The sequence below is a fragment of the Lolium rigidum genome, chromosome 2 (genome assembly GCF_022539505.1).
Source record: "Lolium rigidum isolate FL_2022 chromosome 2, APGP_CSIRO_Lrig_0.1, whole genome shotgun sequence".
In the NCBI taxonomy this organism is placed as follows: Eukaryota; Viridiplantae; Streptophyta; class Magnoliopsida; order Poales; family Poaceae; genus Lolium; species Lolium rigidum.
This window is the reverse complement of record NC_061509.1, coordinates 159049614-159075164: the sequence shown is the minus strand read 5'-3', so window position 1 is coordinate 159075164 and position 25551 is coordinate 159049614. Positions and strand designations below refer to the sequence as shown.

The 25551-nt window shown below is 43.1% G+C and overlaps 1 long non-coding RNA gene across 1 annotated transcript; it reads left to right on the top strand.

Moving 5' to 3' along the window:
* The first annotated feature begins 10919 nt into the window (after positions 1-10919).
* Positions 10920-11877, top strand: LOC124687552. The gene is made up of 3 exons (XR_006998247.1): positions 10920-11029; positions 11683-11773; positions 11849-11877. It is a non-coding gene; the product is annotated as an uncharacterized LOC124687552 (long non-coding RNA).
* The last annotated feature ends 13674 nt before the right edge of the window (positions 11878-25551 follow it).

Sequence of the window (25551 nt, the reverse complement as noted above, 5' to 3'; positions counted from 1 at the left end):
ACATCAAAACCCCCTGAATACTTGTCTGTGAGCATTTACAGTGTGAATCCTTCATCAAAACTGCACTGTCAACACCTTCTGCTCCTCGTTGGGATCGACATTCTTACTTATCGAAGATACTACGATACACCCCCTATACTTGTGGGTCATCGGCCTCCCCATACCCGGGCGCGCCGGGAGGTGGGGCCGCGCCGCCCTATGGGGTGGCCCCCCCGTTGGCCGCCTCCGACTCTTCTTCGATCATCTGGAACACTCCGTGGAAAATAGGGCCGTGGGCTTTTGTTTCGTCCAATTCCGAGAATATTTCCTGTGTAGGATTTCTGAAACCAAAAACAGCAGAAAACAGGAACCGGCGCTTCGGCATCTTGTTAATAGGTTAGTACCGGAAAATGCATCAAAATGATATAAAGTATGAATAAAACATGTAGGTATTGTCATAAAACTAGCATGGAACATAAGAAAGTATAGATACGTTGGAGACGTATCAAGGAACCCCAAGAGGAAGGTATGATGAGCACAGTAGCAAGTTTTTCCTCAATAAGAAACCAAGGTTTAATCGACTAGTCGGAGAAAGAAATCATTTCTAAAGGTGTTGCTAGCTGACTTTTGGCAGGACACACTGCCGGCATCAGCAACAACGAGGAACCTACACCCAACACAACCAAACTACTTTGCCCAAGGTTTTTTAAAAAAAATATTGCCCCATCTTATAGTGAGGTTGTCAATCTCATCGGTTTTGCTGAAAACAAAGAATTAACCATATAGTGTGGAAAGAGATGTTTATTTGTAGTGGAATTGAAGAGAACCGTGCTTGCAGTAAGGAAACAGAACATGTGTTTGCAGTAGATGATTTTATCAGTGTAAAAGAAAGGACCGGGCCACAGTTCACTAGAGGTGTCTCTCTATAAAGATAAATAACATGCTGGGCGAACAAATTACAGCTGGACAATTCACATAATAAAGACCATACATGACAAGATGATTACTATGAGATTCATTTGGGCATTACAACATAATACATAGACCGTAATCCAACTGCGTCTATGACTAATAATCCACCTTCCAGTTACCATCCGCACCCCTTTCCATATTAAGTTGCAAGGAACAAATTATTGCATTGTTTTTTCTCCCTAGTAGCAACAACACATCTACAACCTTAGAAGGTATTGTCACTCTCCCAGATTACTAGAGGCATGAACCCACTATCGAGCAAAAATACTCCCTCTTGGAGTCACAAGCACATACTTGGCCAGACATCTACTAGCAACAGAGAGCATGCAAGATCATAAATAACATATGAAAAGTATATAATCAATCGCAACCATACTATTCAATATTCATCGGATCCCAGCAAACACAACATGTAGCATTACAAAAAGGTGATCTTCATCATGATAGGCAGCTCACAAGATCTAAACATGAAGCATATATTGAAGAAGACAACCATCTAGCTACTGCTATGGACCCGTAGTCCAGAGATGAACTACTCACGCATCACTTCAGAGACGGGCATGGTGATGAAGAGGACTCCGGTGATGATCTCCCTCTCTGGCAGGGTGCCGGCAAGAGCTTCAGAACCCTCCCGAGCTAGGGTTGGCGATAGCGACCACCACAGAACTTTTTGTGGATGGAGGCTCGGGTATTTAGGTTTTTCCCGAACAGGTGAATAAATAGGCAAAAGGGCAAGGTCGGTGGCTGCCCGAGGGGCCCACACCACCCCTAGGCGCGACCAGGGGGTGGCCCGCACCTAGGGCAGGTGTGGCCACCTCGTGGCGCTTCTTCGTCTTTCTTCCGGACTGCGTGTTCATTACAGTAAAATAGGAACTTCGGATTTTGTTTCGTCCAATTCCGAGAATATTTCCTGTACAACTTTTCTGAAATACAAAACAACAGAAAACTGGAAACTGGCACTGTGGCATCTTGTCAATAGGTTAGTTCCGGAAAATATATAAAAGTGCAACGAAGTGTAAACAAAACATATAGAAATTGGTGTAAAACAAGCATGGAACATCAAAAATTATAGATATGTTTGCAACGTATCATGGTGCTTGGTACGTGACACTCAGGAGTGCTATGAACGTGATGGAAATTCTCCATAGGGCGTAGCGAATGCGGACAATCGTTGTTTTTCAATGATCTTACGGTGTTGAATACAATTTCTCTTTTCTTTCTATTTTGTTTCGTTTGGTCTTGTTTGTAATTGGATGTCGTGTTCTCGAGAGAAACCTCGAACAACCCATCCAGCTTTGTAACGAGCTAGGGTTCCACCGGAGTGAAATTTATGCTGAAGCACTCACTTGCCTGAAACTACGTTTGCACTGGGTGGACGAGGGACAAGTTGCCATGTAAATTTTTCGAGGAGTGCAGAGAACTAGGAGCTCATGGCGGCGGATTAGTGAGGATCACTAATAGCAAATTGGTAAATTGGTAGGAATTAGGGAAGGAGGTGTGATGGTTGTGAGGTTAAAAAGGCGACACGGTCGAAAGATGCCATCTTGAGTACGTGTGTGCATCGCGTGCATGGGGATAAGTTCTGGCGGAGGAGGTCGAGCCTTGACGATTTAAGTAGGAGCTGGTGGTGGAGACGAGGCAATTTGAGTCGAGGGTGGAGTTGTGAAGAGGGCAGCGTCGGGTGAGCAAGGAGTTGTCGCGGCAGGAGAAAGAGTTGTCTTGGGCTCGTGCCAGCATGTCTTTGAGGAGTTCGCTGTCGCGACATGAGTATGGTTAATGGGTACGGGTTACGTCGAGGGCGATACATCTAGGTCTAGGGTGTGACCAAACTCGTAGTCTGTGTGGTTTGGTGTGAGAGCAGAGGACAAGGGAAAGGATGTCTCATCAGACGTGACATGGCGGCTAGTGTAGACACGACCCATGGCACGGTGCACCTATAGCCTTTGTGCTCAGGTGCATAATCGGCGAAGACACAAGGAATGGACCGGGGTGCTAATTTGTGGGGAGAAATTCTATAGGTGTTTGGATACCATACACATCCGTAGACGCAGAGGTGAACATAAATTGGTGGGGCAGAGAAGAGAGCTCCGTGTGGTGTTTTAAGATCTAGTGGTTTGGTAGGTCTAAGGTTCAGCAAATTTGTGGCTATAAGAAGGGCTTCGGCCTAGTAATCAGGTGGCATAGAGGCTTGAATAAGTAGTGTACGAAGAGCGTCATTAGCTGTATAGATGGCACGCTGAGCTTTTCTGTTTTGGGCCGAGGTGTAAGGACAAAATAAAAGCATGATGGTTCCACAGGGAGCAAAAAATCGATGTTAGCATGGTTGTAAAAATCTCCGCCATTATCACACAGAATGGTGCAAATCATTGTGTTGAAATGAGTTCAAATGAAGGCATGGAAGTTGGTAAGAACTGGATGAACATCAAATGTCAAGCAGATGAGGTAAGTCCACATAAAATGAGAAAAAAACGTGAACTATGATTAAATAATATGTAAACCCAGACAAGCTAGCAAAAGGTGGTGTCCATTGCTGACGTGTGACGTGGCTTGATGTAGCATAGATTTCACACCGTTGGGAAACCCCAAGAGGAAGGTATGATGAGCACAGCAGCAAGTTTTCCCTCGGTAAGAAACCAAGGTTTGATCGACCAGTAGGAGAAAGACATGACTTTTGAAGGTGTTGCTGGCTGACTATTGGCAGGGCGCACTACTGACATCAGCAACAACGTGGAACATGCACAAAACACAACCAAAATACTTTGCCCCAACTTATAGTGAGGTTGTCAATCTCACCGGTTTTGCTGAACACAAAGGATTAAATGTATCGAGTGGAAGAAGGTGTTTGCAGTAATTGAAGAGAACATAGCTTGCGAAAAGTAAAAAGAGCAGGATTGCAGTGGATGAATTTATGAGTATAAAGGAAAGGTCTGGGGTCCACAGTTCACTAGAGGTGTCTCTCCATAAAGATAAATTACATGCTGGGTGAATAGATTACAGTTGGACAATTGATAGAATACTGACCATACATGACAATATGATTACTATGAGATTCGTTTGGGCATTACAACATAATACATAGACTGTAATCTAACTGCGTCAATGACTAATAATCCACCTTCCGGTTATCGTCCGAACCCCTTCCAGTATCAAATTGTAAGCAACAGATTGTCGCATTAAGCAATGTGTGTAAAGTAAACAATAGAATTGCCCTCAGATAAAACATTGTTGTTTTATCCCTAGTAGCAACATCACATCTACAATCTTAGAGATTTATTGTCACTATTCCAGAAAACTAGATGCATGAACCTACTATCGATCATAAATACCCTCTCTTGGAGTCACAAGCGTCTACTTGGCCAGAGTATCTACTAGCACCGGAGAGCATGCAAGATCACAAATAACATATGACAAGAATATATGATCGATCTTAACATAGTATTCAATATTCATCGGATACCACCAAACATAGCATGTACAATTACATAAGGATGATCTTGATCATATAGGGCAGCTCAGAAGACCTAAACATGAAGCACAAATTGGAGAAGACAACCATCAAGCTACTGCTATGGACCCATAGTTCAGGGATGAACTACTCACGCATCACTTCGAAGGCGGGCATGGCGATGTAGATGCCTCCGGCGATGGTTTCCCCATCCGGCAGGGTGCCGGGAAGAGCTTCAGAACCCCCCCCGAGCTAGGGTCTGCAATGGCGGCCGCGATGGAACTTTTCGTGGATGGAGGCTCGGGTGTTCAGGGTTTTCCTGAGATTGTGAATAAATAGGCGGAGGGGCGATATCGGTGGAGGCCAGGGGGCCCACACCACCCCTAGGCGCGGGCCAGGGCCAGGCCGCGCCTAGGGCTGGTCTAGCCGCCCTGCTGCCTTTCTTCGACTCCCCTCTGGACTCTGTCTTCGTTACGTAAAAATATTGACATCGCCTTTTGTTTCGTCCAATTTCGAGAATATTTCTTGTACAACTTTTCTGAAATACAAAATAACAGAAAATAGGGAACTGGCATTATGGCATCTTGTTAATAGGTTAGTGCTGGAAAATGTATAAAAGTGCAACGAAGTATAAGCAAAACATATATAATTTGGTGTAAAACAGGCATGGAGCATCAAAAATTATAGATACGTTTGCGACGTATTAGCCATATATCGCAATGGATCAAAGAAAATGCAGCGGAAGTGGTACTAATAGATGAACTAAAAGGAAGTCTAACGTTAAAGCAACGCATGTGCTTATTGAACGCCGTAGAGATGCTGGGATGACCGAGCCGGCGGTGCCAAAGATCCGATGAGGCAATGGCATAGGCAACATGCGTGTGTAGATGAGGACGAGGATGCCGCGAGAAGATCGGGTACATATCTCCTTCACTTTTGCATCGAAGAAGAAGAAGGGCCTGCCTGCGAAGATCCTTTATGGAAACACAATGGAACAAACTCCATGGATAACATATTGTTAGTTGTAAAGGAACGAACAAATAGAAGATTGGAAACGATGTGAGGTGCAACATTATAAGGTCCTAGCAGTCGGAAATTCAATTCGGCTCTCGGGTGCATTGCTCCCTCTACCAAAAAATCATATTTCGAAGTGTTGAAAAATTTTAATAAAAAATTCTGCACGTACATCTTCGTAATATATATGCGTTCGTAAAATTTCACGGAAAACCAATACTTTTTGTGGTCTATGTAAAAAGGAGAAATTTTATCTTGTGAAAAGCATTATTTTTAGCACTAATTTTTTTCTTTTTTACCCACGTCACATGACAAGTCCATTTTTTATGAAACAATTTTGTGAGCGCGTTACGTGCAATTTTTTTGTTTCAATTTTTTAAAATTCAAAATGTGTGTAAAGATGCATTTTAAAATAGAGTGGGTGAAAGTCTAATTTGAGGATTAAGAATTTGTGTATACTCTTCTGATGGACTGCATGCTACAACATTATTCAGAAACGTAATCATCCTATTTCGAGGATTAAGAAATTCTGTATACGTTCTGCTGTCAGGTGAGATCCAACGATTTCTGATGGACTGCATGCTGCAACATTATTCAAAATCGTAATCAACCGACAGACTGAAGAGAATACTCGCAGCACGATTATTTCTCTATTCGGTGGTGCATTTACAGTAGAGAGCCAGCATAACATACTGCAAGAGAAACGGCAGATCCATGGTCCATGGAACGCATCATGCATGGCACCAGTTGCAGGACAGAATCACATGCTCGTCACACAGGCCATCTGCCGAAAACATTGGACTCTGCATCATCACGAATTAAACTAGCAGTTGACCCTAGCAAACTCACAACCCTGTAGTGTGCATCGCACAAATCTCCTGTGCCGCCTGGCGGTAAATTTTTTTTCGAAAAGGGATAACACCCCAGCCTCTGCATCATGTTGATGCACACGGTTTTTATTAATAAATTTCAAAGCAAAGCAGTATTTAATACAAGCGTCACGGATCACTCATAGTCGATACATAAATCAACCAGTAAAACATCAAAACTCGAAAGCAAAGCCAACTAAGCATCTTATAGTCGACTAGCTAGTGTGACACCATCCAGGCTGGGACAAGATATCCTGAGCAACCGTCTGAAAATGGTTGCATCCAGTATCCATAAAAACCCGCTGGTCCCGAGGAAGGAGCAACGCCCAGAGTTGCACCCAGTGAACGACCATATGAATAACCTGCAAAATATTGAAAAAAAGTTGATTTGTTAAACACAATATTATTCCGGCACCTCCATATTAACCAGCACAAGGCCGACACACCAATGTGTATCCAATCTTTTGCTTTTTTGTCAACTCCATTCAACCAGCTGCCAAACATATTGGTAATATTAGTTGGAGGTGGGAGATCAAAAGCAAAGTAAACCATGCGCCACAATAATTTTGCAAAAGGACAAGCTAAAAAAAGGTGACCGGTAGATTCTTGTGCACCACAAAAACAACACTCCGTACACCCTTTCCAATTTCTTTTTGCAAGATTATCTTTGGTTAACAACATTTTGTTACTGAGAAAACACATAATTTTTTTTATCTTGAGTGGGATCTTTAGCTTCCATAAATATTTCCCTAGAAAAGGAGTGTGATCATTCATCAAGTCTTCATACATAGATTTAACAGTGAATATTCCTGAGGTTGTAAGATTCCAAACAAAATTATGAGGTTCATCACCAAGATTAACAGTCATCAGGCGTCTACATAAATGCAGCAAGGCCGTCCATTTGTTCTCATTTAACACTCTTCTAAACTGAATGTTCAGAGGTACCTGAGTTAAAACATCCGCAACCAAGACATTTCTATGCATGTTGCACAATGTAATATAAGGATGGGTACTGTTGCGCTAAAATATTGTCACCCAACCAAACATCCTGCCAGAATCGAATAGTCGAACCATCACCCAAATTAAAGTGACCTCGTGCAAAGAAATCATCTTTCACATGCATCAGTCCCTTCCAAAAAGGGGAATCAGATGGTTTAGCTAGGACTTTAGAGAGAGTCTTTTGAGATAAATATTTATTTTGCAGTAACTCATGGCACACCCCTTCCCCATTCAATAATTTGAAAATCCATTTACTTAGAAGGCATTTATTTTTTAATTCTAAAACCTCAATGCCAAGACCACATTGAACTTTCAGCCTACATATTATATTCCACTTCGTTAATCTATATTTCCGTTTTTCTTCGTCTCCTTGCCAAAAGAATCTTGAACGATAGAAATCAAGTCTTTTCAAAATCCCTTTTGAAATCTCAAGGAAAGATAACATAAACATTTAAACATTGGTAAACTTGTCAAAACAGAATTGATCAAGACAAGTCTATCCCCATAGGATAAGAGCTTGCCTTTCCAGCATCCCAATTTGCCTCAAATCGAGTTTCTACTAGATACCAATCTGAATTTCTAAGAATTTTGTAGTGAACAGGAACTCCAAGGTATCTAAATGGCAAAGAGCCCACCTCACATCCAAAAATATGTTTATATTGATGCTCCTCTTCCTTAGCTTTTTCAAAACAAAATAATTCACTTTTATGGAAGTTCATTTTCAAGCCCAATAATTTCTCAAAGATATACAAAATTAATTTCATATTTAATGCCTTTCGAAAATCATGCTCCATGAACAAAATCGTATCATCTGCATATTGTAGAATTGAAATACCTCCCTCAACAAGATGAGGATTAGGCTTCCCACTTGGCCATCCGTCTTAGCGCGCTTGATTAAAATAGCCAACATATCTACAACAATGTTAAATAGGATGGCAGAAATAGGGTCACTCTGTCTCAGTCCCTTCCTAGTTTGGAAATAGTGTCCAATATCATTATTTACCTTGACCGCAACGCTACCGTCCTGGGCAAAGTCTTTAATGAAACGACACCATTCTGGCGCGAAACCTTTCATGCGCAATGTTTGCTATAGGAAGGACCATTTAGCCTTGTCATAAGCCTTTTCGAAATCAATTTTAAATAAGACCCCATCCATTTTCTTAGAATGCATCTCATGAATAGTTTCATGCAGTATAACCACCCCTTCCAAAATATGTCTACCTGGCATAAAAACCGTTTGAGTGGGTCTAATCACTTTCGAAGCAATCTCCATCACTCGATTAGTACCAACTTTAGTAAACACTTTGAAGCTTACATTAAGCAAGCAAATATGCCTATATTGATGTACTGCGTTCTATTTTTTAGGAAGTAAAGTAATGATGTCATAGTTCAGTTTATAGAAGGACAAATCCTTATTATGCAACTGACTAAATAACGCCATTAGGTCCTCCTTGATTACTTCCAAAACTTTTGATAAAACTCAGCTGGAAAACCAGGAGCCTTGTTATGTTCCATTTGAGAAATAGCTTCATGCACCTCCTTCTTAGTAAAAGGAGAAGTAAGAAGAGTATTTTCCTCAACAGAAAGCTTAGGTATATTCTGGTTTTCGTCCTCAATTAAATCAACATTAGATGGTATTGGTTCCCCAAAGAGTTTTTTATAAAATTCAGAAATATAAACCCTCAGATTTTCATCACCAACAATGGTTCCTTCCTCTTGCTCAAGTTGGTATATTTTATTTTTCCTTTTTTTGCCATTAGCAATTAAGTGAAAGTATCTAGTATTACTCCCCCCTTGTTGAATATGTTTCACTTTAGCTCTTTGAGCCCATTTGGTCTCTCCATCCCTCCTTAGCTTAGTTATTTTTTCATTAGCTTCCTTTAGAGTAGCCCTTTCAGCCTGACTCAGAGGACTAGTTTCTGCTTTTAGCTCAAGCTTATCAATAATAGCAATTAGTCTCTCTTTCTCTTTTTATAATTCCCACTCATACTTTTAGCCCAGCCTTTTAAGAAACATCTCAAGTGTCGAGTCGTATTTTTCCATCGCTCAATAGGGTTACGACATGAGGTAACGGAATTACATTCCTTTGATACCATCTCACAGAAACCTTCTTGTCTGAACTAGAACAGCTCAAAAGAGAATCTTGGATGGTTTCCATTATGAGCTTTAATACCAGAGTCTATAAGGAGAGGCGTATGATCATAACCAGACCCTGTCCTTGATAGGGCTCTCACAGAGACTAATGAATTTTTTTGTTCCCAATCCTGGTGGCAACTGCAAGAATGATGGGATCGATCGGAGAAATATCTAGGCATGCATCACCTCGGCAGCAGTAGGTTGTTTGGCATTATTGCCAAAGTCCGAAACTCCGGATGCATCCAACTTGTGGGAGTAAATCCAAGGAAAATGATGGGGCACAGACACCTGAAAACATGCATGGCCCTCCGTGTCGAAAAGAAGAAAAAGATGCACGGTGGTTGGCGGTCCGGTGAAGAGAAATAGTCGGAAACATCGGATGAATCGATCTGGTTGTTGGAGAAAAGGGCAAAAAGGGAGATGAGAGAAACATGGAGATATTTCTTCAGTTTCAGATCTCAGTAGGACACCAAAGATAACCTCGCTAAAAGAAATTTAAATGGTCGTAAGAAATGTGTGTTTTGTGAGGCTAATGAATCTATCAACCATTTATTTTTTGATTGTCCCTTCGCTAGGCTCATTTGGAGAACTATTCAATTCACTTTTAATGTTCCCCACCAACCAATGTCACAAATATGTTTGGAAATTTGTTGAATGGAGTTGATAAAGCATCTAAAGAACAGATCCGAACGGGTATTTGTGCTTTGATGTGAGCTATTTGGAACCGTCGTAATGATATTGTTTTTAACAATAGTACGAATGCTCATTATCTACAGGATATCTGTATGGTTACACACTGGGTCCACGAGTCTCTACTATATTAAATGGCTAGAGGTGGTGAGATGGTTGGTACGTCAAAACTCTCCCCCACCCAAAAAGAAAACTATCGATGGAAAAACCCGCCGCTCCAATATATCCCACTCCTCAGGCAGCAAAGGAAAAGAGCGCTCATCTGGAAAAAAAAGGAAAAGAGCGCTCCAAGGACCCAGCGCTGAAAGGAAAACTACCCTAACCATGTCGATTGATTCTTTGCCGGCTGTCGCCGTCGATGCGCCGCCCGGCTTCCGTCGCTCGCCCTGCTGCCTCCGGAGTCACACGCGCCGCGCCGCTCATGCCTTCTTCCCCGTTTCCCCTTGTTTCCTGGCCCATCCCCATCCGCGCCGCCTCCCCATCTGCCATGGTCGGCTGGAAACCGCTGGTCAGCTCGACTATGGCAACTACCGATGCCGATCGTGGAGCTTGCCGATCGTGGAGCTCGTGCTGGCTACCTCCTCCACCAATACAAAAGGTACGAGCCCTCCTATTCTCTTACTATTGCCGCACCTGCCTCAAATCCCCCAATCTTTCGCCTCCCTCCAGTCGGCGCCAGGAGCTCGCTGCGCCCGTGCTTTACGGCGGCGGTAGCGTGTACGTGTTCCTGCATATCACGCACGACTGCGACGCCAACGCCGGTGCCCGTTGAACCATAAAAGTTGCTGCTATTTACCATAGTCTTCATCTAATTCTTGTGATTTCCGCGCTTTACAGGACTTGGAGACACCGGGCCTGGAGAAATTCACCGCCGTGCGCCAAGACCACCTTCGTCTCCATCGACTTGTCGAATCTCATCCAGAAGGTTCACCCTTCTGCCTTTGGGTGTGGTTAATGAGAATGGAACTGCGCATTTTTTGCGCTTTGTAGGATCGATTTGCTTGTGCCTGTGTTGTGTGTACTGTATCTGGCATGATTATGCTGAAACGTATGCCTTGATATCTTGGTACTTCCCTGTAACATGTAGAGATTCCATGAACTTGTTGTTCCTTCTTATTATGCATCCAGGTGATCACTCTCTGAATTACTCAATTCACATCTACTTTGCCTTTGATTCACTAAAACTTGTGCTTCATGCATTGAAGCAGCAATACAATCTTTGTTTTCTCGCTTGGTTCTTCCTAATAATGGAACCTACAAGGATTTCACGAATCAAATATAAGAATCTAAAGGACAAGTTAAATGCCACCTATGTAGAGCTTCTGGATTCGCTGCAGTTTAGCTTAGAGCAAATGTTGTAGACCAACACTCAAAGTTTCATTTATATCGGTAGCTCCATGCTTATAGTAGGTAAAAGACCATTCGACACACTAGACTTGCCTTCACTATTTCCAAAGTTTTTTTGGAATGACCAACTTCAAGAACCTTTGGTATCTGAAGCAACATGGGGGAATGCACTCTAAGTTGAAATGCCAATATTATGTTGTAACTCATGATTTTCCTATGTAATATATGCAGGTTTCAATCTCAAGTCAATCCATCATTTTACATCGAGTTCCTGTAGGACACGTTGGAGTAGGAGGTGCTCTTTTCAAAACCAACACTACAGGTAGTTATTTGTTCAAATGTTTCTGGCTTTTATTTTATGTTTGAGTGCCTTTTCACTACTTTTTCTTCTTGCTAGGTTGTCATCTGAAGTTGTCGCTTATTATTATTACCCAGTTTAAGCCACTACAGTTTACACTCCATAATACCCATTTTTTATGTTTGATACTTAAATTCTTGATGATTTGTTTTGCTTCCTCTGAAAACTGATATTGCTCATGGAGGTACGATCATAGGCTAATATAGAAACTTAGCAAGTGGCAGTACAGATTTAGAAAACATTAAAACACGACACGGAATAAATATTTAGTCTTCTTCCTCATCCTATGGCCACGCCAGCATCCACCTCTCCAAATGAGATACCTTCCAACTCCGGCTCATCAATTTACAAGTTTGCAACTTCAAGCAGACCAACACCCGTGAGAGAATTAAAAGCATCTCCTCCAACATCCCACATAAGTGATTCACCCCTTGTGTAAGCATCAGATCTTCTTGAGAGCAATCTCAAATTAGTATGGTTGAACACTAAATCTTGTGCACGCTAGGTTCTGAGACAACTAAACATTAGGACTAACTGTATCGTCATAAATGGACCTACTCACTGTATGTTGTTTATTATCCGTGTGACTGTGTGGATCTCTCGAACGAACTTGTTGCTTATATTCAGAAACAGACCGACATAATGTTTTCTTGCACTTGAATGTTATTGGGAATGATGTAATGTTTGCTTGCTATCTGAAACAATATGGGGGAATGCCCCTAAGTTGATATGTAGAGATTATGATGTAACTCATGATTTTCCCCTGTAATATGTGCAGGTTTATATCTCAAGTCAATCCAGCATTTCATATCGAGTTCCTATAGGATACGTTGGGGTAGGAGACTAGGAGGTGCTCTGTTGAAAACCAACACTACAGGTAGTTTTTTGTTCAAATGTTTCTTGGTTTTTATTTTCTTTTTGAGTGCTTCTTCACTATTTTTCTCTGTTGCTAGATTGTAATCCGAAGTTGTTGTTTATTATTACACACTTTGAGCCAATACAGGTTACACTCCAAATATAGCCCATTTTTTATGTTTGATGCTAAATTCCTGATGATTTGTAATTGCTTCCTCTGAAAACTGCTACTGTTCATCCGTAAATTATGTGGTTGCTTAACAGTTTCAATCAATCAATTTGTATTGGTAACTCAGCCAACATGGTTCAGTTTAAGTAAATAGTAACTTTAGTGCTGTGAAAACTGAAACATCATGCTTGCGCTATTTTTTATTGACGTGCTACCAGTAGGAGATAAAAGAAAGCAGCTCCCGTGTCAGTAAGACTTAATAATAGTTCTGAAAGTACTCTCTGTAGAGTAGGTTCTCTTGAGAACCATCTTTCCTTCACATACCTTTTTCATTTTTTCTTTTTTTGCTTTTCAACTCGGTTTGAGTGCCTTTTCACTAATTATTATTTCTCTGTTGGTAGGTTACCATCTGCAGCTGCCTTTGATCACCCAATCTGAGCCAATATACAGGTTACTCTCCAAAAAAACAGACCATATTTTTCTATCATTACGAACTGTTCACTTCCGATGTGTATTCTTCCAACAAAAGTCTTTGATATTTGACATTTTCGTTCTACCAAATAGACATGTTGCAGACAAGCTTATGAATTAGTGTTTTCCATTTTTCCTTTAAGACTCCGAACTGAAACTTCTTGATAATATATACATGTCCTTTACGATACCATTTTCTTCAACCATTATTTAAAAAACACCTATGCTTTCGCCACCAGAAAACCACTCCTAAAAGATATCCACATCCCTAACATGCCCCTTTCCTGTAGTACCGAAATGATCCTGAATGAGCAACTAATAGCGCACTTCTGTATTACCTCACTAATAAATTGTAAGAATACAATATGGCAAACATGTGCTAACCTCTCGCTTATTTTAGCATCGGATCCCGTGATAACATGCTATAGGTAGTGTTTCTACTATGACCATATCTTATAATTATGCAGACTATTTCTGTTTGTTGTTACTGAAGTACACAAATATATGGTTCAAAGGTAGTGTTTGAGTTTCCAATTCTTACAAGTTACATACTTCTTTGTAGCATATCAAGTTTTCAACACCATTAATGAGCTTCAGAATCCATATTTCTTTGGACATGCGTACAGTTAATAGTAATCTCTACTATATTAAAGCTCTAGAGGTGGTGTCCCATGGTAGGTCGTCTATCCCGCGCCACCGCATGCCTTATAACGCTAAAAAACCTGAAGAAACCCCGAAAAACCAGATCCACCCGCTCCCAATCTTCACTCCAAGATCCAACCGAGCCCCCATCATCGTCCGCCGCCTCGGCCCCATCCTCAACCTCTCGCTACATAAGAAACTCTGAAGTCATTCATACATTTGATCAAATCTGTGCATACGCAGTCACTGTGCTTCATTACCAAAATCCGGTTATGTCTTTCTGGTTTATACTCTTGTTGTTAATTGCAAACAATAAAATGACTGCACTATTTTGGCTACTGTATAGGATTAATATCATATTTTTGTGAACTATTGTACCGCCAGTTGTGAACTGATCAAGTGTTTCTGATGGATCATCTTTGTCATCCATGCCTGAAGAAAACAAGAACTGATCAAGTGTACATGCATTTAAGAACTGGCATTGTTCTTTTCTTGCAGGTGGAGGCGGTGGTTCTGGAGGGGGACATCCTAGCATCGCGAGGGCACTTGGCAGATATATATCACATTTTGAAGGTGTGCAACCTTCTGCTGGATCAGATCCGTTTCGTTGAGCTGGGTGACTAGGTAATAGAGATTTGTGTATTCATTACACCTCAAGTTTAGTATCAAAGTGCATACATCACTGCAGTACACCTAATTATATCTCATATAGAATTTTTGATGGCTATCTATTTTGCCTGCTGCATACACACAAGTTCTCATGTTGTCTGTATGTCATATAGGTCTTACTTGAAATAATTCAAAATTGTCTGATGTGTTCTGGACAATGCACACCTTCAAACTTTAACAGGACCATTCATTGGTTAAACTGCTCTGCCACCCATTCTTCTTTACTATGTTGTCCGGTGCCAGGCCTCCAAACTTTCAGTTTAGATGTCAAGTGCTCCAATGCACAAAGCGAGAAATTAAAGTACATGAATCTATTTATGGTTTATTTTGTGTGAACTTGTCCCATATAGGAATTTAAGAACAAGAGTGTCGTATTGTTGCAGATATCTCAACTGTATTGGGTGTCAATTTCTTACTGAAAACAGCCAAATGGTCATGTATAGATTGGTAGCTGATCCATCACACAATTTCGTAAATTGCTATTTTTTTGGATCAGCTTGCTATATCTCTAGGTGTGTGTAATAGTGGCCATCTTTTTTTCTCATTGCCATGTCATCGTTCTTTTATCTTGAAGTGGTTTGAACCAATTAGTTTATTGCTTAGGTAACTACGATTTTGATCACAATATGAAATTGGTCTATTTTTCCGTCTTCATACACATGAGTGATTTCATATTCGACATTTTCAGCTTCCTGAATTTTCTATCACTATTTGTATGTCCTGCTGCTAAGAAGCCGTGGGGAACTCCTAAGGAAAAACGGTCATTAGTGAAAAAGGAAGGTAAAATATTCTACAGAAATCAAGTGTGCTTTTATGTTACATGCATCTTATATTACAAGCTTTTGTGTGACAAGATATCACGCAAGCTTCTAAAATGTTTGTGCATGATATCCTGGTACCAATTCAGAGCAAACTAGATCATGAAATTGACATGGTACAAGTGGTTTTACGAGAAAGGGAACTCTACATGTTTGCTAGCAGTCTAGGTTGGATCCACTTCAGCCTCATAAATTGCAAGAATACCATTGGCAAACCTTTGCTAACCTCTGATTATTTGTGTGTGAATGTAAAGTTAATGGGTGAACACATGTTGCTTTGAGTGATTACCCTGTCAAGTATAGCAATACCAATACCTTGCTAACCTCTGCTTATTCTCCTTGTTTAGCACCGTGAGTATTCAGAAGCACCCTGGCGAAATTTAATTTACAGGGTAACTTAATTAATCATAGCGGCCATAGTATACGCATGGAAAATTTAATTAAGAATGAACGTCATTGGTATATACTAGACGCCAATGTTATGATTTCAGAAAATAGACTGAAAGATGGGCAGAGATAATAATCTGACCCGCAAGCTTAATTATTTTGGTGCTGCCATGCTATCTTGTCCTTATGTCCACTACAATGGAGCTGAGAATTCTAAATAGTGCTTTCCTATTTTGGAAAAACTTATTCTTTGTCTAGCATATGCATGTAAGTATGCCAGAAATAAATTAGTGAAAACTAATACATTATTTATAGTGGAATGATTGATGCAAACATGCAATATTAGTTGTCCAAGAAAAAAACTCTAGATTTGTTACATGTTTCCATACGGACATTTGTGTTACATGTTTCCATTTGTCATGCAGCCAATGGTTCGAAACGAGTGCATCAAAATGCTATCCTTCTTAGGGTCGCCAAACGCATGTAGGTCGAGGGCTAAACGATATGCTGAAACCGTGGCTTCCATTGCGACTCTTGGGCATCCCTACATGCCGGATTCCCCATACATGAAACACACACTTTATGCTTTGATGATGACTGACTTCATGGAGGAAATATCGCATATGCGGATGGAGTATGCTAGCTGTGTTGGTAAGTGATGCCCTTACACCAAGCCATTGCTGTGAATTTTTTAGGTGCCTTTCCTGACATAAACCATTCTTTTCTATAGCCACTATCCTCCATGAAGAAGAGAAGATGATGGAACTGTTAACCTCCGCTTCACAAGAGCCCAACTAAGGAGAATGAGCGCTCAACGGTGTGACAATACGCGTTGAAGAAGTTATAGTGGTACTGTTAAGTGTTGTGTTAAAATGATACTAATAGATGATCATCTATCTCTCGTAAGATGATCATCTCTCTATCATAAGCTTAGTAATCAGAATTAGGAATATTGTTTAGGCATGATGTATGGATGTGTTATCGCGTCTCCTACCTATGATTGGAGCATATGAATGATATGAAAGCTAAGTACTGGTGACATCAATTTGTTTTTCCTTGTGTGTTTTCTACTTGGAATAATTGCACATGGCATTTTTACCAAACTTTACATGTAACATGGATGGTACAGGTAATGTGCCCATTTTTATCTGATCATGTGACATCGACGAATCATAGAATTACCTGGCATTGTGCTATAGTCCTATTTAAAATGATATCGACAATTGTATGGGAATTAGGCTCAATTCTATCTACAAGAATTATAGTGTTCCTTTGGTAAGTTAGTACTGCATGTGTTATATGCTAATCTTCCTCGTGATTATTTTTCCCTCCATTTCTTCACGATTATATTTTTTTAGTTTCACTGATAAAATGTGCTCTCTCTTTTTAGTGAATATGAATCAACATGTGAAGGAACTCATAAGATCTTGTACTCTAACAAAATTTTAATTTTCTGTTTTATATGCATGTCGAATATGAGTTTTAGATTTATCTTGTTGTATGTTCACTTTTGCATGTCATGTTGTTCAGGATGTGTTGAAAGGAACAAAACTCAAATGCAACATCATGTGTTGTAATATGATGTGACGAGGAAACTTCTAGAAAACATCGTGGCAACGCACGGGCATTTAACTAGTGGTCCTATATTCTACTGGTGGCGCAACGAGCGCATATGGATTCTGGATGCAGCCGACTGAAGACTGTTACTCGGGGTATTTACAACAGGGTGGCTAGCGGTTTTCTAAAAGGATACAAGATGCATAGATGATATAAGTTTCTATTTTTTCGCTGGTTAATCTTTATGTACACATTATGTGATCCATAAGATGTAATACTTTTAAACTTTGATACTATGCAATAAAATAGCTGCGTGCATCAATTGATGCAGAGAGGCTAGGGCTAGCCCCCATTTCGGGAAAAAAGTAGGACATCAACAACATGCACCATCGATGGTTCTACCTGCCCCTACCCCTCCCCTCGTTCCTCTTCCTATTTGTTAGCTGATGTCCATAAGAAAATTCCGTAGCAATTTTATGTATGTATAGCATTACTGCTTATGTTTTTTTTTAGATAATAGGTCTATCAGCTCAACTTTAAATTTATAAAGCCATACACTGTTACCTTCTTGGAGGCGTCGTTTTTGGAGAAGCTGAACTTCTAATGCTGTCATGGTGATGTTAGTGATGTTGTTTAAAGGATTAGATCATTGTAGCGGAGCTTTTCTTTTTTGTAATTTTTCTTTCTTTTTTGGCTGTGTGCTTCCGTTATGTCTAGCAGTGCGTTGTTATAGAGGCTGGGTGTAATTGGTATCTCTGATATTAATATATACTCTTTGTCGAAAATCATAGTTCACCAAGGTTAATACAACCGCTGCGACTTTAAATTACTGCTTATATTACTCGCAGCAGAAATGTTTGCAGTTTACTTGTTCATAAAAACTGCGAAAGAGGTTATGGAGGGATAACCCCACCAGTGTCATATCGAACGAGAAGTCGCCGCATTTCCTTTTCCACCTCCGATTAAGAAGTTCTATATATCCTCTGCTGTCAGGTGAGTTCCAACGAATTTCTGATGGACTGCATGTTACAACATACAGAAGAGGATACCTGCGACAGCACGATTATTTCTGTATTCGATGTACTACGTTTACACCAGAGAGCCAGCATAACAATACTGCAAGTTGCGGGCTGAGGGCATCTCCAACCGGGAGACCCAAACCGTCCGCATGCTTTTGGATCGTGGATCTAAACTAAAAATAAACTGCTACCACGTTCGGAATGATCCAAAGCCAGCTCAAATTTGCGTGGCTTTTGGAGCGAGCCGGACGAGCGCGGGCGTGCTTTTCCATCCGCACATGTCCGTTCGTGGCCCATTTGGCAGTGACAAAAGAAAGGTCCCATATCTTCTCTCTCCTCTATCCCTCTCTGTTTGCTTTTTTGCCATGGATACCTCCATTCTTCCCGTCGGATTGAAGCTTGCCTAGCAAAGCTTCGTCGTTGCACTCGCCTGGAGACTCCCGGCGCCGCCGCCTCCTTTTTTTTATCCCAGCTAGAAGTCGCCGGAGCCGAAATGGTCGTGGTGCCGTCGGACTTGACGCCGATGAGCCCGCCATGGCGGAGCCATGCCCGCGCCGTGCCTCGCAGCGGCCGCGCCTCGCCACGCGGTGGCCTCGCGAGGGGCTCGCCGCGCCGCCCTAGCCATGCCTCGCCGTGTATGGAGGTAGCTGGGGAGGGGCTCGGCGGGGCGTGGCGTGGCTCACCTGGGTGGAGGTCGTCGGGGCGGGGGCGGACACGGAGGTCGCCGGGCCGGGGCGTAGCTCACCGCAGACGAAAGTCGCCGGGGCGGGGCAAGCTGGGCGTGGGCGTCTTCGACGCTGGGGCGGGCGTCGGCGGCAAGGGTGGAGCGGGACGGAGCTTTTCGTGCGCGCGTCGATGCCGGCCGCGTCGGCCACGGGCGAGCACGCACGGGTGGCGGCGGAGCCGGCCGCGCGTGGCACGGGCGGGGGCACCGCCGGCCGTGTCGGCCACGCGCGGGCACGGGCGAGGGCGGAGCCCAGGCAGCAGCTACATCTCGGTGGATGCGGCCACGGCCACGGCCACGGGCAGGGGCGGCGCCGGCCGCGTCGGCCACGGGCGGTGCCGGGGTGGCGGCCGTCGCCTACGCCCGCCAGCAGCACATCTAGGCCTATGCGAAAGGGGATGGAGGCGAGGCGCGCGAGCTTGAGGTCGGCCACGACCAGCGCCACTGTTCCGCGTTCCTGTTTCTGAAGTAGTACTACTAGTAGGGAATGAGGAATAGTTATTTGGGTAGGAGCGTTGGGGACTAAATTGAATTGCGGACGTCCCAGCCTATCCATGTGTCCGGGGCTGACCCAAACAGCAAAAATCAAACGGCTCAACGCATCTGTTTGGATCATAGCGTTAAAGATGCCCCGAGAAAAGGCAGATCCATGGTCAATGGAACGCATCGTGGCACCAGATGCGATTGCGAGACGGAATCGCATGCCCATCGCACTGTCAGTCATGCCATCAGATGAAAACGTTGGACTTTGTATCATGAGAACCTAAACTAGCAGCCGTTCCGGCGTGTCATGTTAATCGGCTCCGTTCCAGCGTGTCCGAATGTCTTTGTGATGGTCTTCTCTTGCTGCGAAGTCGAAGCTACCCTTGGGCGGTTTACGATGACCTTTGAGGGGCGGTCCGGTAGAGGTCCTATTCGTCGCTTGTCTTGCGTATCTCCTTTCTGAGGCTAGTCTTCAGAATTAGAGCTGCCGGTCTCTCCTCGAAGAACCATCTATTTGGCATAGGCGGACTTAAGCTTCTTGTGTAGCTTTTATGGTTAGCAAGGGTGGCTAGGTTTTTCCCCTGTGGCGGAGTGCGTGTGGTTGTGGGTGTGCTTTCGCACTTTTGTTAGTGGTTTTCGCCCGATTTTCTCCGCTTAATGAATGGATGAGGCAAAAAAATTATCTCCGTTAAAAAAAAACTAGCAGCCACTAGCAGTTCACCCCAGCAAAGTCACATCGCACAAATCTCCTGTGCCGACTGGCGGCAACTGCAAGGATGATAGGCTCGACCAGAAAAAATATCCAGGCTCATCGAGGAAGCATGGAATGGTTTGCCCAGCTGTTCAAATTTGGATGACCTGATGCGCAAAATAAACAGCACCCGTGGCCACCTACAGGAATGGAGTACCAAACATTTTGGTATGGTGACAAAGGATAGTAAAAATTAAAAGAAAGAGACTGAATAGTTTGTGGAAAAGGAACAGAACAAAAACCAGAGACGAGGAAATACACAAGATAAGAGCTGAACTAGATGAACTGCTACACAGAGAAGAAATGATGTGGAGACAGAGGGCTCGTGTGATGTGGCTAAATGAGGGTGACAGAAACACCAAGTTCTTTCAAAAAAGGCTAATTGGAGGCAAGCAAAAAAACAAAATTAACAGAATAAGGGACACTAGCGGCAACTGGACTGACAACCCAGAAAACATCAAAGAGATTGCTAATTCTTTTTTCAAAGATCTTTACTCCAGGGATGCACACATATGCCTTGACGAGATAATTGATCTAGTCCATTCGCCGACACCGAGGAAGTAAATGCTAGCCTTTGTGCGGAGTTCTCTGATGAGGACATCGGTGATTCCATGTTCTAGATAGGGCCTTTAAAGGCATCTGGCTCTGATGGCATGCCAGGCAGATTCTTCCAAAGAAACTGGACCATAATGAAAGCTGAAGTGACCAAGGCAGTAAGAGATTTTTTCAGAAATGGGATTTTGCCGGATGGTGTGAATGACACGGTCATTGTCCTGATTCCAAAAGGACCACATCCGAAGACATTGGCTGATTTCCAACCCATTAGAGCATCTCCAACAGGCGCGCTAAAACGCGACGCGGTAAACCTCCATTTCGGCGCGCTGTAAACCACTGGCGCGCGTGATACCGAATTTTCCCCCGCCGGAGGCTCTATTTTGCAGCGCGCGTTGGTGCGGGAAAAAAGCACCTCCGCCGGGTGCGTACAGCGCGCGCGGGCGCGGAAAACAATTTTCTACACTACTATGCATCTCACAAGATCAAATACTCACACATAAATCATGAAACAAATGATGTACCATAATTTAAATGGAAACAAAGTGCAACACATATCACATAGTTCAAACGACACACAAAATGACGTAGTTCAACAATGACACATGACATATGGTTCAAATGGACAAAGTGGAACACACAATTTTCATATCACAAATGCATATCACACTTCCGCATTTTCCAAGTCAACACCTTCTTCTTCTTCCTCATCTTCTTGGGTTGAAGGAGGAATAGTAGCATTCATGGAAGACACGAAGCCTCCCGGTGGTGCTCCCATACTCCCATACACACCACTCACTGAGCCTCCCATAGTCCCTCCAAACACTCCTCCATAGGTTGGTCCTCCCATGTCGGCCATGCCTCCATAGCCTCCCATGCCGGCCATGCCTCCCATGCCGGGCATGGGCATGCTTCCCATACCGGACATGACATGGGCATACCCTTTGGGTACCCATTATTAGTATACCTGGTTTGGCTCGGCCCAATATGGAGAAGGCCCAACAAGGCAACCCGAAGAAGTAGTCGACTAGGACTCTTGTAAAACCCTAGGCTGGTTGCATATATAAAGCTAGCCAGGGCACCCGAAATAGGGAGGACAGCATATAGAGAGGAGATAGACAACATAGCTCCGCTTACGGCGGCACCCTGTAAAGATACTTGTGTTCATATAGTGGATTGCTAGCAGCACGTAGGGATCCTCCACCGAGGGGACCCGAAGCTGGGTACGTCGTGTGCCTAATCTCGCTCCCGGAATCTCCATCGTCGCTCTCTCCCGAAACCCAAGTCTACAATACGTAGGCATTGCCGAGGTGATCCCTCGTCAATTGGCGCCGTCTGTGGGGATTTCGGCGACTGGATTTTGTTAACCGGGCGGGATCTACCAAGATTTTCAATCATCAGCGCGTACAAATCAAGCGCAATTTTCGTGAGCCAAAAGATTCAAGGCGAGATCCATCACGGATCATCCAAGGCGTGGCTACGATCGGCTGTATATGGCGTGTTAACGCAGCATACGATCCCAAGAAAAGACGATCGTTCTGACCAGATTAATTGTGGGGAGTGCCCACCTAAGCTTATCAAGTCATTCAGCACATGGATAGATTTCCAAGGAAAAGAAGAGCAAAGGGAATTTTCAAGATGGGGGCCAGATGAAAGGAACAAACACGATTTGGCTACTCAGCGATGCTAATGTGAGAGGACACATGACACAAGGCTAAGATCAAGTGCGCGTGGAGGTAAAAGAAAAAGAAAAACCTCGATCACGTCGTTGTCGTGCACTCCATGGACTACACCGACTTCTCTCTGTCAACTTCTTTAGGCCGAAGTCCGTTCATCTGCCAGCTAGCACATGCCAGCCATCGCGAACTCGCCGTGCAAAATATATCAGGTGCTAAATTTTTAATTACGCAATATTTATTTCGTAATTTTTTTTTAGTTCATACTATTTGCGCGTAGTTTTTGCACTATAAGATAAATGCAGATCGGAATAAGCTCCGACTACTTCGCCGCCGGGCAATAACTACGCTCGAGGGCTCACCTATCGTGGATCCACTTCATCGACTACGTTCTGCCGGTTCCGGTTAGGTGACGTGAATACATTGACTGCGTCCGATGAACAATTTGCTTCCACGATGGCTCTGCCGCAGCCAATAAAACAGCTAAGTGTTTCTCTTCCGAGAGTTAATTATTTATTTACTTTCGCCACACCCGAATGCTCGGAAGCTGCACCATTACAATTTTACAGCAAATACACCCAATACTAGGAGCTGTGCCATTACTTTGTTACCACAAGTACACTCGATTACTTGGTGAATTTCTTTTCATCGCCTCTGGATATATCTCCTTCGGCTCCGTGGATTTATTTTCGGCTTAGTAAAATTACCTTCTTCGGATCAATGGATTCATCTTCTTCGGCTTATTGGATTCTTTTTCATCGGATTCATCTTATAAGATTCATCTATATGAATATTACTGGCTTACTCTTATACAACATTACCCGAGGCGTTTCGGGTCACTGGATTTATCATCGAGGATTATTACTGGATTTATTTTCTTCGGCAGATTCATCTTCTATATTATTGGATTCTTCGGTTCAGCGGATTCATCTTCTATAATTATTACGAGAACTATTTTCTTCGAGTCAATGGATTCATCCTCTATGATATCAACGGATTCATCTTCTATGGTTATTACTGGATTTTTCGGGTCAACGGATTCATCCTCTATGATATCGGCGGATTCATCTTCAATATATGATTCATATCTGATGGTGTAATCTTTAATATGAATTCATCTCAAGTACTTTATCTCGGATTCATCTTCAGTATTTCATCCTTAATGGCTCTCTTTCGGCGACACGGATAATACTCGGGGGCTCGACAACGACTTCGCCCCGAGTAACAATTGTGACACGGCGTCTCAGCAACAATCATGACATCACCTCAGTAACGCTCGGGGGCTCGGTTATTTCTTCATCAACAATTTGGCGGCATTTATTTTCGCTATTTGGTGGTTTCTACTTCGGCTCTACTTCTTCTCCGCACTCGAAGACTTCATCGCGCCGACTCCGTCGTGCCCAATAAGCTAAGTGTTCCTTTGATTTGCATAAAGTTGATTATCATTTACTTTCGCCGCACCCGACACTCGGGGGCTGCGCCATACTTCTTCACTTTACATCTCAGGTCGACAGAAAGAATAATTGCGCCTACAAAAAAATCTTCATGGAGGTCCCGAAGAATTATCGTCAAGGAGGTCCCGAAAATTATCCTCAAGGAGGTCTCGAAGAATTATCTTCCAGAGGACCCGAAGAATTGTCCTCAGGGAGGACCCGAAGAATTGTCCTCAGGGAGGACCCGAATAACTGTCCTCAAAGAGGACCCGAAGAAATTTTCCTGAAGGAGGAACTCGACGAAATTTTCATCAAGGAGGAACCCAAAAAAAAAAAAAAAAAAAAGAGGTGGACAAATCTTCGGGTTCATTGACTCGTCATATTGTTCCGAGCAAGAGCATCGGTGATGTACCCGACAATATAGAAGAACCAATATATTCGGCTGTCTTATCAAGCCCGAGAGAAAAATAGAAGAACCCGCAAAATGGGTCATTGCATCAGCCGAACAAGGCACTTAACAAAATATTCTCAGAGCGCCAAAGTCGCGAATAATCTCTGAATGCCGCAAAACTCTGCGAAGGTAAGACCCCGGGTCCGTCCTGTGTGGCGTGGCATCGCCAAAGACTGCGCTCTGCTACTTTTTTCCACATCAACAGATGTGAAGAAATATCCCAGCGGACGCGTTGTGGACCCGATAAAACATGACTGGGGCTCGACAGATGGTAAGACCTTAAGCGGCACCTGTCGAGCTAGCACCAGTATCCCGAGATCATGTCCAGGGACGTGATCTTGAAGTAGGTTTTTGCGGATTGCCACTAGAGCAGTTAACTAGTACCTGATCCGTCAGATGAACTAGCCCCAATTACCATTATCCCTGTACAATATAGATATGGATGTCAAATAAAAACAGCAACGGCCTGAAGTCGATAAAAAGAGGGGTTGCGCCAAGTTCTTTATCGAGTAGCACAACTCGACCCTATGCATAGGTGCGAGCACCTGCCCATAGGCTCGAGGGCTACTCTTATCGAGAGTATTCTTCACCCTCTTGATAAGATAAAAGAAAGAAGAAAAATTGTGGTGTCGATTAAAAGCAAGTTGAGCCTACACCCAAGTGCAAACACTTGGTTGTAGCCTCGGGGGCTACTCCCATCGGGAGCGCTGGCCGCGCACCCGATAGAAAAATAACTTCGACAGCATCTATGGCAATCAAGGTTTGTAGACTCAACTCGATTCTACGACTCGAGTGGAGCCTACTCCCATCGGGAGCACATGGATTTCATCAAGTCTTCCAGAAATATAGTTAAGTTCTTCATCGAGTAGTACAACTTGAGTCTATGCCTAAGTGCAAGCACTTGCCCATAGACTCGGGGGCTACTCCCATCGGGAGCGCTGCCGCGCACTGATGGCGTGTAACTCACACGTTCGTTGGGAACCCCAAGAGGAAGGTATGATGCGCACAGCAGCAAGTTTTCCCTCAGAAAAAAACCAAGGTTTATCGAACCAGGAGGAGCCAAGAAGCACGTTGAAGGTTGATGG